Source organism: Hipposideros armiger, unplaced genomic scaffold, assembly GCF_001890085.2.
Source record: "Hipposideros armiger isolate ML-2016 unplaced genomic scaffold, ASM189008v1 scaffold_105, whole genome shotgun sequence".
In the NCBI taxonomy this organism is placed as follows: Eukaryota; Metazoa; Chordata; class Mammalia; order Chiroptera; family Hipposideridae; genus Hipposideros; species Hipposideros armiger.
In genome coordinates, this window is record NW_017731455.1 from 963,813 (window position 1) to 978,855 (window position 15,043).

The following is a 15,043-nucleotide window of genomic DNA, read 5'->3' on the forward strand; positions in this document are numbered from 1 at the left end:
CCATGGCAACCCACTACCACAGGGACTGCAGCCCACGCCGTCGCCGGCGACCCATGGCAGCCCAGCTCCAGGTTGAGCTGCCGTCCAGCATCTCAGCTGCGGAGGGCAGCGTCACTGGCCCTCATATGTGGGATCCGAACCGGGGCCCTCCGGCATCCCAAGCGAGCTCTTAACCATCGCGCCACTCGGCCGGCCCGAAACTCTCATATTAAATGGCACATTATTTCCTTACAAAGTATCAAGGAACATGAGGGTTTTGCTTGTATATATAATTGTTGATGTTTATTCTATTTTTGTCAAATGTTTAATAAAATATTTTACTGCATGTCTTGTGACCCATTAAAAGTGGCAACATGTGTATAAGATTATCAGGCTATATAAAAATGTTTTCAACATACTAATCACTTATGGTTTAGATTACAGTACTGTGGAGTTTTTGGTAAGGTATTATCAACTGACGATTATCCTTACTCTTGTAAACTGACTTTGCTTTTATATGGTCTTTAATCATTTAATTGGTAAAAGAGAATGAACCAGTGATAATATTTGTCTCAAATTTAAATTTCTCAAGTTACTTTTCAGCAACTGGGTCAACAGAATCAACCCCCACCTGTGTGGTTTGACAGCTTTATGACTTTCCTATGCTCTTCTACCTGATCCTCAGGGTGGGTGTTTTCTGGTAGAGAGTCATTCATTCAACAGTTATTTATTGAGCACCTGCCTTGTACAAAACACCATCGTAATCACAGATATCCCAATGACGCCAAAATGCAGGAGCATGTGAAACAGGCAACTTTCTGTGCACTGGGAGAACCAAGGGATGAAACCCAAACCAAAAGGCAGCCTTGGTCCTCAAAAAAGAAGATGATTCTGCTATCCAAGATGTAGAACCTTTTTGTCCTGGTCCTATTAATGGAGTTGTTGCATTCCCAGGCACTGCCATCTTGGTTGGGCTGGGTTGGCCCTTATGTTAGAAGCTTGAGTAGACACTTTTAAAGGAAAGGGGACTGTGATGAAGCAGTAGGTAAATTAGTGCTGGGCCTTGAAAACCTTCCAGAATTATATATGAAAGGTGATATTCTCGCAACAGAGGATAATATGGCAAAGTGGAATCTAACCATTTCATTGCAACGGGAGATTGGATGCAGGAAGAGAGAGATGGGAGAAGAGCTGAGGTTTGAATTCTGAGTAGCTCTGCTTGAAGTGAAGGGCTCATGATGCTTTGGGTTCAACTAGTAGTTTCTAAGCCATAGGCCTTTCAACAGTGGCACACTGGATCTTACTCTAAGAGGGGAACTCGTCCTGTTAGAACATACTTTAGTATTGCATTTTAATCAGACATCACGAGAAGCTGACTAGTGTTTAACCTGGATGTTCCTACAAATCTGAGAAATGTTCTACCCAGGGAATCAGAGTAAATCTGGCCAGTGGCCCCCTGCAGGGAGTCAGACATATGTCAGGAAAGCCTGACCAGCGGAGCATCACGCCCGTGGTTCAAAGGCTGTGCCTTTGCCTCTTGAGTTACATTTTCATTGAGAGGACAGAATTGAATTTTGCAGGTGCCGTCTCTTCAAAGGGCTTTTTACAACTCTCCACACATGATTGAATTTCTTAGGACATCCTTCGAGAGTGAGATGATATCCCGGGGCTCTGAAATTGCTAACTTTTCTGGCCCCTGCTGAGTTGTGATGAAAAAGTCCCCCCGCAGTTCCACCGAGATACTTGATTCATCTGCAGACTGGAAGCCCAGGATTGGAAATTTAACACAAAATAAATAATTAAATCTCAGCTTCCGCAGGTGCAGAGGGCATAAATAATCCAAGTGCATGCTGCCCGAACATTCCATATCGTGGGCCATTTAGATTTAATGCCCAGGCACTCACTCGTAACTGAATATGTTAGAACGCAGCTCCTGCCTGGGACAAGCACAGTGTGCTATTTCAGAGCCGTGTGCTTGCCTGTCTGCTGGAAAGCTGCCTTCACCCTCTGACTCTCCTGGAGACCCTTTGCTGGCTTGGTATCCAGGGAAATTCATCTGCCCCTTGCCTGGCTCCGAGTACAAAAAACACCAACCAACTCCTCTTGTGGTTAAAAGAAGGAGGTGGATGTATGGAAGGGCAACCCGGGAAATGGCTCATTTAATTGGAGACATTTGGGGAAACAGATGATATGAGTTCACTGATGGGAGTGGACCTTGAAATCTTTATTCTCAGTCAGGAGTTTGAACTTGAGCCCATTTGAGCAGTGGGAAGTGGCTGAAAGGTGGTGTCCTTTTCTGCTTCAACAGCAAATCCTATGAAGGGCACTGAGGAGTAGCAATCCATTTTCTGGTGACTAAAGGTGAGAGAACATAGCTACGGGTTCTAGTTATGTCTGCATCATTTATACAGCTTTGCACGTGGTGGAGACCGAATAAAGGTTTGTTAAATGAGCAAATGAAAGAAGACCGATGCTCTGTGATGCTTTGTACAGCTTCCTAGTTGTGGTCTCGTCTGGTCTAGTGCTACTCACAGGGTCGTCCCCAGCCCAGCAGCATCTGCCTCTGGGAGCTTGTTAGGAGTGAAAATTCCCAGGCAGGCCCCGTTCCAGAACTATGATCTGGATCTCTGGGGTGGGCCCAGGAATCTGGTTTTAACAAACCCTCCAGTGATTCTGATGTCCACTCAAGTTTGAGCACCATTGGCCTAGAGTTGTTTTAACCAGGGATGTGGTTTAAGTATACACACTCACTTCCTCCCTCTCAGTAGCAAGTCACCACAGCTGGTTGCAAGAGAATCCCATTTTAAACCCTTTCATGCACATGTTTCTTCATATCCCCTCCTCCCCCCTCAGCCCCACAGCTTCTCACTCAGGATGCAGCTCATCCTCTGGCGTTTTTCTTTAGATCTCATGTTTCCCGATTCTCTGCTCATTCTCTTCTAGGAAAATCGAGCTGGGGTGGGCTGGAAGGCATCCGTCCATTTGCTGATTGCCAGCGGGTGGATGAGCCGGCCTGTCAGACACCTACTGGATGCCCACTGTGTGCTCCGGTCCGTGTCCCCAAGGCCTCAGGAGCTCCCAGGGAGGCAGCCAAGGAGGTGATGAGTGCTGGGCCAGGTGAAGCTGGCAGTCACTGGGCTGTGTCTCAGAGCACCAGATGGGCCAAGCTCAGACCTGCACTAGGTGGGGCAGAAGAGGCTTCCTGGAGGATGTGCTGCCTGGTCCACCTCTTCTAGATGTTAACTAGGGGAACAGCAGGGTGCAAAGGCAGAGGGCCAGCAGCGCACTTTAGGAGGGAGAAGCAGCTCTGCTGAAAGCACACTCTAGAGAGGGCTTTATCCAGCTTCTGTGGACTCCATTTACTTACCATTTTACTTTTAGAATGGAGTTCTATCCTACATATGGTAAAGTGGACTACTTTTAGGTTTGCAGCTCAGTGAAGGTTTAAATATGTCCTCACTCTTGTAGCCACCACCCTGATCAAAATATGGGACATTTTCAGCCTCTTGAAAGGTTCTCTATACTCCTCCTAGTCCCTAGGCCCCTAACCCCCAAAGGAAACCCCATTCTCACCTCTGTCACCAGAGATTTGTTTTCTGAGGGGGACTTATTTAGAGTATAAACTTCTTGAACTAAAAAATGTATCCTGGCAGCCAAAGATTGCTAACAGGCTGAATATGGCTCCAAATGATGTATTTTTGCTTTTAATTCAAGTCTATCATTTAAAAATTGGGGGATTTCAAATACCAATCATAAGATCTAGCAACACTGGGCTCAAGGACCTTGGTGGCAGCACTGGGCTGCTGTCAGGTAGGGACTGTCCCCCCTGAAGATGGGGCATCTATTCTTCAGGGGTCCCCTCTGCTCCTCATCACTCCTCCTGGGCAGCTAGACTTCTATGACCTGCCTTGGCTCTGTGGCCATTTAAGTTGGCACTCCCTGCCTTTAAGTATTGTTTCATGTTTGGGTTGGCGCCTCCAGCATGGCTAACGGTGCTTAATAATTTTTATTCGCCCACTCGTCAGTATTTATCGAGTGCTGACCATGATTTAGGCACTCGCCAGGTGTTGGGAATACAGGTATTCATGGGCAGAAAGACAACGTGTTGTTTGGTAGCTTGCCACGCAGCTAACCTCATGGGCGGGACTTCCTGTCTCTGTGGGTTCACTTCCCACTACACCTTGGATGTCACCCATGCTGTTTCCTAGTCTCTGAGCCCATCTTGTCCCTTATAACCATCACACTTCTGCCATCACCTTTCCCCTCTGTTTCCTCCCTATCTGGCCCTCACCCCTCCCTGAAGCTTTTGCTCACTTCCCACTTCCTCCGAGAAGTCTTCCCTGACCATCGCTTTCTCCTGTGGCCTCCTTCCTCTGAACTCCTATCAATGTATCTCCCATACCACCACACAGTCAATAGTTGCCTTGATGCCCTCACATTAAAATAAAAAGGCCCAGATACTGCATGCCCTAAAGGCAGAGAATTTGCCTTCTATTACCCAACACCACCCCACAATGCCCTGTGTAGCTCTGAGCATACAGCAGGCGTCTAGTAACTACAGAAGAGACTTCGAATGGCAGCGCTGGTGGCGGGGGGAAGCAGAGAAGAAAGCTCTCGAGAGAAGCGCCAACCTTCTCACCGTCCTCACCAGGAGTTGCCCTCTCTGGCAGTGGTCTGGTAGGAATCCTGCCTGTCTGCGAGTACCGGGCGTCCTTGCGAGAGCGTTGACACCCGGCGAGGAGGGCACAGACACTTCAGCCGCCGGGCCACAGGCATTCCGGACGGTGTCATGTGAGGTGGCATTTGAGGTTCTCCCCTTACAGCCTGACAGAGTGTCCCGTAGGGTGGCAGGAGAAGATTCACTGAAGATAGCTTGTGGCTGGAACGGGAAGGTGTCATTTTGACGGCCATCCCCTCAGCCTTCGGCCATGCTCCATCAACAGCCCGGGCTGCCTGCTCTGTCCCACTTTTAGATCCTGACTCAGTGATACAGATGGCTAAAGGCAACCTGATTTCAAATAGCCTCCACCTTGTAACACTGCCTCCTTGAAAAGTACCTTAGATGTCGGCAAAGGATGGTGACCTTTCTTTAACAGGCTTCTGCTCCTAGTCCAGCCTGCCGGCCAGACCAGTGTAGGTGGGAGAGATACGAGGAGCCTTTAAGGACATTTGGCAAAGTGCCATCCTGTTTGCTAGGGTTCTGTTATATGTCACTTGGTGTGCAGGGTTCCAAGAACTACTTGGCTTCTTGACAGGGAACATGATAGAATGTCAGGACCTAAGCTAATGTAAAATATGCTTTGCCTCGCCAAGTCATGCACAGGCAATGCAAGAAGCCCATCTGTCATTCACACGTCTGCACCATGTGGCCAAGGGGCTCCACTGATGGGATTTAGCCTTTCTAGAGCCATGTGATGACGGAGATCAGGCACATAGTGGCTTCTTACTCAGAGCATGCTGATTTTGAAAAGCGTGAGGGCATCCCTTAAAAAAAATGCACATTCTTAAAGGGCACATATTTCCTATGTCTCTTTTCTCTCTTATCCTTTCTCCTCCCTCGCTTCCTCCTCCTGCCCACCCCCCTCCATGCCTTTGTGCTTATCTGCTGTGCCTTTGGCACCCGCCCCGGATTTCCAGGTGACAGGGCAGACTCGGTTTATAGGTGCTACATTCTGTTACTGGGGGGCTTCAGACTTAGATACCAGGACAAAGAGACCTACAGGTTTCATCCAAGTTTCAGCCTTGGGACAGTTAGGAAAAGTGACACTGGCAACTGTCATACAGTTGTTGAGCAAAATCATTATGGGGGAGTTGTACAGTGAAGAAACGTTTGGCTGCCAACAGAAAACCCAGCAAACTGTGGCTTAAACCAGGACATTTATCATCTACTAAACAAGAAGTGTGGAGGCAGGTGGCCCAAGGTTGGTTCAGTGGCTCAGCGGGGTCTTCAGGGACCCAGGGTCTTTCTATCCCTCTTCCTCGCCATGTCCACTGATGTTCTTGTGTCTGTGGCCTCCCTTTCACAGGGTGGTTGACACAGATTCACATATTTTCATGCCAGTAGCCAACGTGGGAAGTGGAGGATGGATGGAGGGAGGGCAATGGAAGAGGCTGTCTTATCTGGGAGCAGAGCTTTTCAGTGCATTGTTGCAAAGGAAATGCTCTTTCAATGTGAAAACTGACCCATGGACCTGAGTCATCGTGGGCTATCTGTGACAGATTGAACTAGACTCCATTTTCCTGCTGACCATTCCCAACTTCATTCCCCACGTTTCGTTCTCAAAATGACAGAATGTGAAGAACTTTATTGCTGCCTAGTTTCTTCCAGCCCAGAATTCATAGTTGGGCTTAGTTTTCATCAATAGATGTGCCAAGGCTTAACTGAGAATCTCTACAAGCTCCTGCTTTAGAAACTACAGGTGTACCTCACTTTATTGCACTTCACAGATGTTGCGTTTTTTTGTTTGTTTTGGTTTTTGTTTTTACAAATTGAAGGCAACATCCTCCACCAGCAAAGAGATTCCAACTCGCTTTATTGCAATATTCACTGTATTGTGGAGGCCTGGCATGAAACCTGTAATATCTTCGAGGTATGCTTGTAATAGTTGTGGCCCCTATTCCCTGGTACCCACTCCCTTATTTTTTGAATGGTGCATCATATTAGCTTGGGCCATGGGTAACATACTGTTTGCATCATTTAGCCAGCAGAAACTGTGAGCCAGAGCTCTCATGATTATTGTTAAGTTGCAGTGCCCTCTGGTTGAGAGTTTGTCTTATGAAAAGCTGAGGTCTAACGCTCCTTGGACTTGTCTAGCACTGAATCTTAGGAAGTGATTTCTCTGCTAAAATAGTTTTGGTGTGTACACATGCATGCCCGCAGACACACGCAGACGCATGTACCCCAGCTCTGCACTCTTCTAGTGGGAAAGGGAGACTTTGGTTTCATGGTAGCTGTCTTTTTGATGAATGTCCCCATGTCCACCCACAGGGCCGTGACATTCTTGCCTCCCCACTTGATAATCTGAAAATCTTCTAGGCCAGATTACCTTGCTATAGGCCCGCAACTTTGGAATGCCACATAGGTTGTGGGTTTCAATCCCCAGGGCACACATTGGCCAGCCTTTGTAAGAGCCTGTGGGTTTGAAGCTGATAAGGAAAGGAGCTAATGAAGGCTATTCCGAGACTGCCGGAAAAGATACGGCGGTCTGGTGATAAGGCGGTGGGACTGCATGAGAGCTGGGGCAGGGGTGTGTGAAGCGTGACACGATTACATGGTATTGTCTCAGCTTCCCCTTTCATCTGCTCCCAGATGTACGGTGCTGTTTAGGGTTCCTCGCCCTTCCCCTCTGACATGTGTTCCCAAATGTGGCCAGTTCTTCTGTTTTCCAGCCTCTGCTGGCAAAGGTGACGAAAGGAAGAGCACATGTTACTCTCTGGCGAGTTGCTCCTTAGTGTTAAAAGTGTTCACCCTCACACCCAGGAGAAGGTTTTTACATTAGAATCCAGTAAGTCTGTCTACTTCCTGAAAAGTTGACAGCACGTGACGTTTATGGTTGGCTTTATGATCTGAAGGATTTGTCTTACTTTTGGTGTGCATTCTGGGAATCTTCTAGAAGAGCCACCGTCAGGATTGAGGGTCTAGTCTACTTGGCAGCCCTCTGCCTTCAAGGGTGAAATGCCGAGATCTCCGAGGGGAGAGTTCTGGCTCTAGATTGCCTGGCTTGGAATCGGATTCTGTCGTTAACTTACTTGCTGTGTGTCCTTTGGACAAGTTATTTCACCTCTCTGTGCTTCAGTTTCTCCACCTGTAAAATGGGAATAATAGTTGCATACGCTGTATGTGGCTATTAGGTGGAGTCAATGAGTTGATGTTTAAGTGCTTAAAATGTTACCTGGCAATTAGTAAACACCATATAAGTGTTTGTTAAATAAATAAGTCTTACCAGTTTGAGATATTTTTGTTGGCTTACTGCTCTTGTCACTGAAATTTTTTGTTGAGATCATTGTGGATTCAGATGCAGGTGTAAGAAATAATACCTCATGTTCCATTTGTCAGGTTTCCCCCAATGTAACATTTTGCAAAACTGTAATACAGTATCACAACTGGGATATTAACATTGAAACAATCCACCTCTTATTCGGATTCCCCGGTGTTGAGTGTGCTGACTTTTGTGTGTGCGCGCTTACGTCTGTACACTTTTAGTACATGTGTAGGTTTGTGTTTGCACAACCACAGTCAAGATACTGACCAGTTCCATCATCACAAACATCCACCCGCCCCGTTGCCCTGCTATCACTTCACCCACACACTTCCTTTTCCCAGTACCTCCTGGCAATGACTAATCTGTTCTCTGTTTCTAAAATTTTGTCCTTTAAAAAATGTTCTATAGAGTCATACATTTTGCCACCTTTTGGGATTCGCTTCATTCACTCAGCATAATTTCCTGGAGACTTACCCCAAGGCGTTGAGTGTCAATAGTTAATTCCTTTTTCTTGCTGAATAGTATTCCACGGTATATATGTAACCACCATTTGTTTAACCCTTTATCTATTGAAGGATAGCTAGGCTTTCCCCAATTTTTAGCTATTACAAATAAGGCTGCTGTGAACATTTGTGTGCAGGGTTTCGGGTGAACATGTTTTCATTTCTCTGGGATAAATGCCCAAGAGTGCAATTGTTGGGTCGTATGGTAATTGCATGTTTAGGTTTTACTATTATAATAGGTATTATATTTTGTTATTTAAATTTGTTCTTCCTAACAGTGAATTTATGTTCAATTCTTTGACTTATAGTAAGGATTGTTTTAGTATTTATTAAATACATTTCAATGGACCACTGGCTTCTATAATGTATCCAGGGTGTTGTTAAGAGGTAGGCCCGAAGGGAGGAGATTCAAGTGGTAGCGTGATAGCTCTTGTCTTCCTTTAGAAATGTTTCATTTGGGTCTGGAACTGAGTAGTTGCAAACAAGAGCTGACCTGGATTGTGTGCCGTTAGAGCGTAGAAAACTTAAAAAAGCCCAGTGGACAGCTGAGTGGGACATGCTGGCTGGGGAGAAGGTGGAGGTTTGGGGAAAGGCTGTCAATGTTGGTACCACCAGTGCCTGAAATTGGGAATTTGATGGTTTTTTTGTATTTGAGAAAAATTTGGAACTCTTTGAACTGGAAAAATTTGGAGCTCTCTGAATGTGGGCTTGGGTGTAGAGAGCTGTTGTGGTCTCTCCTGGGCTGAGAGAGGGGGGAATTTCAGGACGATGTATTCAGCTTGTCTGTCAGAGGGGTGAACCTCAGAACAAAAGTGACTGTCCTTTGCTTCAGAGAGAAGAGATTCTGCAGCTGTTTCTCCTAATGGAAGAGGTTTGGTTATCATCGAGGCCTCTTAGAAACCACTTTCCCCCTCTTTCTCTGCCTCCTCCTCATACTGATAATTGCCAAGGAATGTGGTCCAGGCCTTTTGTTGGTTTTGCAAACCTTTTATAGCAGCTTAGAAGGAATTCTTGGTATTCTTCTCATCTATTAAAGATCACGCTATTCTTATACATAACCCAGCTTATGTTAAACACGGAAATACGTTTCAATGATCCAGGGAGGCACTTGGAAGGCTACTTTATGTAGCGATTTTTTTTTTTGTCGTAAAATGAACCTGCTGCACTTTAAAGAGGCTGAAGAGAATTCTTAATTTTATACAGTTTGATCTGCCAAGTGATAAGGTTTTCTTTTTCTTTGCTTTTAAGGGAAGTCTATTTAGTGACAACTTATTGGAGTATAGGGAAGAAAGCACATATTTTGTTATTTAAGAAAATAGAAAGCTTATTACAAAATTTATCCTAGAAAACTCTCGCACTGTAAATAATCTCAGATGTAGATCTTTTGGATGTGAAATGGGGCTTAAGACTTTATTCTTGAATGTTTTGCATTTCTACAATACTAGCTGCATAGCCAATTAATTTCAACTGGAAAATACATCAGCAAACATACCACTTAATCAAGGTCAAGCTAAAAATATACTGTTTTTTTAAAACGTTTTTCCTGGCCCTCTTCTCATTCTGCCAATTTATTCCTTAGAGAAAGCTGAACAAGTTTAGAAAACAGAATGAATGGTCTTAAAGGCAAACATGATAGATCTGAAGCCTTAAAAGTACAAAGCAAACACTTGGTAGTCATGTGGTGAAATTAATGTATATATAGGAGGGGCAGCTTCATCGGCCTCACTGGCCTGTGACCTGTGCTGTCACACAGGCTTCATGCTTAGAAGGACAGTGCTGGGTTTAAGCTCTCTCCTTGCTGTTTTGAAATTCTTAACACTTTTTGAACAAAGGGCTTCACGTTTTCATTTTGCACTGAGCTCCGCAGTTAAGTAGCTGGTCCTATGGTATGTATTGGCTACTTGGTCATTCAGTTTAAATGAGTTTTCAGCTTTTGAATTTCCAGACTAACTAACTAGACATTAATCAGCTTTCTTTTCTTTGCTGAATATGAATTTGTGAGGACCATCCTAGTGACCTTTTATTTAGATACATTTCTTTTCAACTAATTTCAAAGTTGTAAGTACTGTATGGGTAAAGCGCTGTTTTTGAGCATTTTAATTTTGTTGCATACGCTATAAAACTAATATCCCGTTTCTTTACTGGTATCTATTTCAATATGCAGGTTCCATTGGTTTTTTTTGTTTTTGTTTTTTTTTTGCTAGAGAATAAGTGAAATGAAACTCTTGTTTCTTAAATTATCCATAGCGACTATTGCCGAAGGCTGAGTTTCAGAAGATTTTTTAACTTTTTCAGTCTTAATAGCTCTGAACTTGAGTTTCTGCAACCAGTAGGAATTATTTTTGTCATTGGGGAGAAAAAAGAAACAATAAACAAAATTTTTTAAAGAAAACTCTTCTCCATTTGTCATCACTTTAAAAAAAGGAGTAGCTTCTTTTGGCTCTGGTAGGAAGCTTGCGGAGTTGGGGCTCTGGCGTTTCTATTCCTGCAGGGCAGTCACAGAAATGTTAGCACAGATCGAGAAATAGCCGGGAGTGAACATGGCAGAGAGTGGGTAGTACTATTTGTGGCAAAAACATTCAGTAGGTGTTTGTAAACTTGGGGGTAATCCGGGCCTGGCATTCAATTTTACAGAGACACTGATGGGATCTGATGTCATTGTAAGTCCTTGGCTATCCATTGTCGTGTTTCTTTGTTTTTCCTGTTTTAAATGCTCCTCTGGCTCTCCACTAAGCACATCAGAAATGTGTTGCTTTTGGCCAAAGCTGCAGTTTGCCTTTGAATCAGGACAGGGCTGTCTTTCTTCTGATGTGGGGTCAAGTTCAGTGTAAGATAAATAGCTTTGGCCTCTAAACCCTTGTTGACATCTCACCCCCGCTGTGCATGGTGGCACCACTAAAGCTTTCCTGCTGCTTGTGAAATGGCCAGGATTTAAATGCCCTGGTCAAAAGTAAAAGAACCAGGGGGTGATCCTGGCATTCTGCTGGATGCCTGCCTCCCAGAGGGCAAACCTGCTGGAGGAACTGGGAAAGCCCCACTCTAGCCAGCTTCCCTCAGTCCCTCTGCTCATGGAAATTTCTGCCCTGGCGTTGATGGGGTGGGGGTGAGGGCCACCTCTTATTTTTCCATCTGTGGGCAGAAATGCTTTAACCAAAGGCCTTGGCAAATCCTAAACATAATTTTAAAGATAAATTCTAATTTCAAAAATTATAAGGCCCAAAGTAGAACAAAGTCAAAACCCATTTGAGATTAAGAGAATGTACTGTTTGATCCATTCAGCCAGTTTGCCTTTTTTTTTAAAAATTTTATTGGGAACAGCCATGGTCATTGGTTACACATTGCTTTCATGCTACAATGGCATAGTTGACTCTTTTAGGGAGTGCGCAGCTCACAGTGGCCCGTGCGGGGATCAAACTGGCAGCCTTGGTGTTAGCAGCACCACACTCTGACCAACTGAGCTAACCAGTCACCCCCATTTTGCTTTTTAACTTGTGTCCCTTGGATCCCCAGGTGCTGCTGCAAAGGGGAGGGGTAGGGTGAGGGGGGGCCCGCTCTAGGACCCCACCCCACATCTCCCAGACCTGTTTCAATCACATCAGTATTACATTTTATTTAGCCTTCACCTGGTATTCCATATGAAGAAAGAGTTCATTGTTAAAGAGCAGGAAGTGGGAAAACCACGGAATTCGACCAATCTCTTACTACATTTGTGCTGACCAGTGAAAACAGATTCCAGTGGCTAGACTATGACCATACTGAACATTCTTTGTGTTTGAGGCTTAGCACAACAGGTTGGTGGTCGTGCTGAGCAGGATGTTCCCCAATAATCTGGAAATGTAAGCAAGACTCCATCCAAATGATGATGACTGTAATGCCAACACTTCCGTGGCACATGCTGCCTGCTCAACGCTGACCTAAGTGCTTCCCACACTTTCTCCCATTTCATCTTCACTAAAACCCTACGAGATAAATACTGTTATCCGCCATTTTCTGGTGCCTCCAGTTCTACATTTGGAGAACAGCTGAATATTGGGGCTGCCTTGTTGGGTCTCCTGAGATGGATGCTTTTTCACCATAAGTTCTCTGCTTCCCAGCCAACCCGCCCAGCCCCATCTTAGCCCTCCTCCCCAGGAGGGAGAGGACTGAGGAGGGAGGGAGATGCTCACATTTGGGACAGTGCAGTTTCTTGAAGAGAGGCCGGCCCATCCTTCTCTCCCCCCCTTTGGGGGTGAATGAGTGGGGCTTCCTTTCCCCAAAGCCTGCTGTGGAGACTGGGCACCCCACTGGCTAGGCTCCCAGTTGGACATCCACTTGGTCAGGATCTGCCACCTGCTCTGGACTCCTGGCACAGGAGAAGTGGGGGGCAGAACCCAAACCTGGAGGACAGGTTCTGTGTGAACCTCAGATCCTAGAATGTGGAGGAGGACAGGTGACACTGGGGCCACAGGCTGCTGGGACTGTCATTGCTTGGGAAACAAAAAAGCACCCACCTAGAAAGGTTGTCTTGAGATGCCACCCCTGGAAGGGGCACCCAGGTTTTCCAAGGAGTGACTTGGGAGGGAGGCTCTTATCAGTGTCCCTGAACCCAAAGGTCCAAAGACCACAGATGAGGACGTGAGTGTGTGTGTGTGTGTGTGTGTGTGTGTGTGTGTGTGTGTTGTGATAATAGTAGTAACCATGAACAGAGATGGTTCTTTTAAACGAAAGGCTACTGCAATTTAGTAGCTACTATAATAGTCCAAGCATGTCATGACAACACTTTCTAGAATTTTCAGTCTTTATTGATTGAGGGTAATAAAAGCTGTTCTAGAGACCTCAATAATTACCCTTCTGTTATGTCACAGGATATACTTTTTTCACCTGGACTCAAATATATGTTTCTGTTGGACAGAAACAGTCTTTTGTCTTTTCTGTACTTCCCCAGCACATCTACCTATATAGCACATATATCTGTTCTGCCCTCTCTAGGGTAACTTCAATGGTTGTCAGTCGTTTTAGGGCTCCCTCACTTTGGCTTCCATATTTTGCGTGTCTCCTCTCTGCCTCCTATAGTGTTCTTTTGTTCTTCCCACTGTCTCAATTCTTGCTCTTCTTTTCTCTTTGCTCTTCAGGACTCTCAGTGTGAGAATCATAAAAAATAAGCAGTTGCTATAGAGGCTAGACTAACAGAACAGATGCAAAGAAGTGGATTTCTATATTTGCCCATAGAAATAGTCCCGTCCAAGGAGTCTGGACACTTGGTCTCCAGCACAGAGTAACACACCGTAAGTATTAGCTAGCACCATAGCTGTTGTTGGTTATTAACCTTTCTGGGCTTCAGTTTCCCTGTCTGTTCAGTGAGGGACATGGCTTGGATGATATCCTGAGTCCTCTCCACTCTCAATTTTGGTGCAGCAAGATTAAATTTTATTATAACCCTGGCAAGGGTAAGTCACTCAGGAACGGACCAGGCCTCAAACCTCTCCTTGTCCCTGTGACACTTTGTATCCTAAAGGGGTAGCTGTTTAATAATTTAGTACTGCAGTCTGAGCATGTATGATCTCAATAGGGATTTCTTAAATTTAATAAATTTAATAAATACATTTAATAAATACATTTAATAAAAATAAATTAAATATATGCATGTATTGCAAATTAAAGAGTAACTAAACTGCTACTGCTCAGCTTTGTAGAGTGGTTTGAAAGAGTAATGTCAGCTTCACAACTATCCCCTAAAGTTAGGGCAGATCTAACGCCAGTTTACAGGTGGAGGAGCCGAGACTCAGGGAGGAGGCTCCTTTTTCCGGTTTCCCGGCTACCTGAGTGGCAAGTCTGGAGCCAGAATCCAGGGTTCCGTACTCCTGTGGCAGTGCATTTTCTAGCTCACTGAGGGCTGTCTCGTTAGGATGGTTGGTAGCAGTAAGAAACACTTCCTTGTGACTACTGATGACATTGAGATGCATTAATTCTGAGAAGACGCCTGTCCCGCTGGATCGTAACCCCAGGAATATATGGAAGCCCAAGTGAGGCTGAAGCTTCCCCACCGGCTGTGAGGACCTGGGTGAGGCAGGCCTGTGCCGGAGGTTAGAGTCCGGAGGTGCTCCCGACCCTGCAGATGGGGTGTGGGAAGGGAGTCTGAGACGCTGCCAAGTCCACTGTGTAGACACTTGGGCCTTGGCACACTTAGGATTGAAGGACAGTAGGAGACCCCTCTGATTCATGAGGCTCGTGACCCTGGGTCTTGCCCATGCCAGGCAGCTAGAAATGTAACCATGTCTGCAGTCCTTAGAGGGCAATGAGAGGGTTTTTGTAAAGGAGAAGTTTGTTGGCAGATGTCGCCAGTACCATTGTTGCAACAGAGAGGGCTAGCTTAGTACGGTCTCTCTGAAGTGGTGCTTTGCAGGGCTTCTGGGCATGCTGAGTTAGCCACCTGGCCATCCGGGCGCCCAGGAGCTGCCGGAGGGGAAGACACTGAGGACTACAAGAGCTGCCAACCCGAGGAACCCCTGGAAGATCTCATTACTTGAGGAACTTTTGCCACCAGGTTTGTTGAATGACCTGCTGATGAGAGCAGTTGCTGGCCACTGACAGAGCTGATGC

At 45.6% G+C, this 15,043-nt stretch overlaps 1 protein-coding gene and 1 pseudogene across 1 annotated transcript in view; one reads left to right on the forward strand and one right to left on the reverse strand.

Moving 5' to 3' along the window:
* LOC109384882 (eukaryotic translation initiation factor 4B pseudogene) overlaps positions 1 to 4,878 on the reverse strand; it is a 39,671-nt pseudogene extending 34,793 nt beyond the window's left edge.
* RBM20 (RNA binding motif protein 20) overlaps positions 1 to 15,043 on the forward strand; it is a 191,062-nt gene that overhangs the window by 49,030 nt on the left and 126,989 nt on the right. The gene's annotated exons all lie outside the window — the stretch shown is intronic.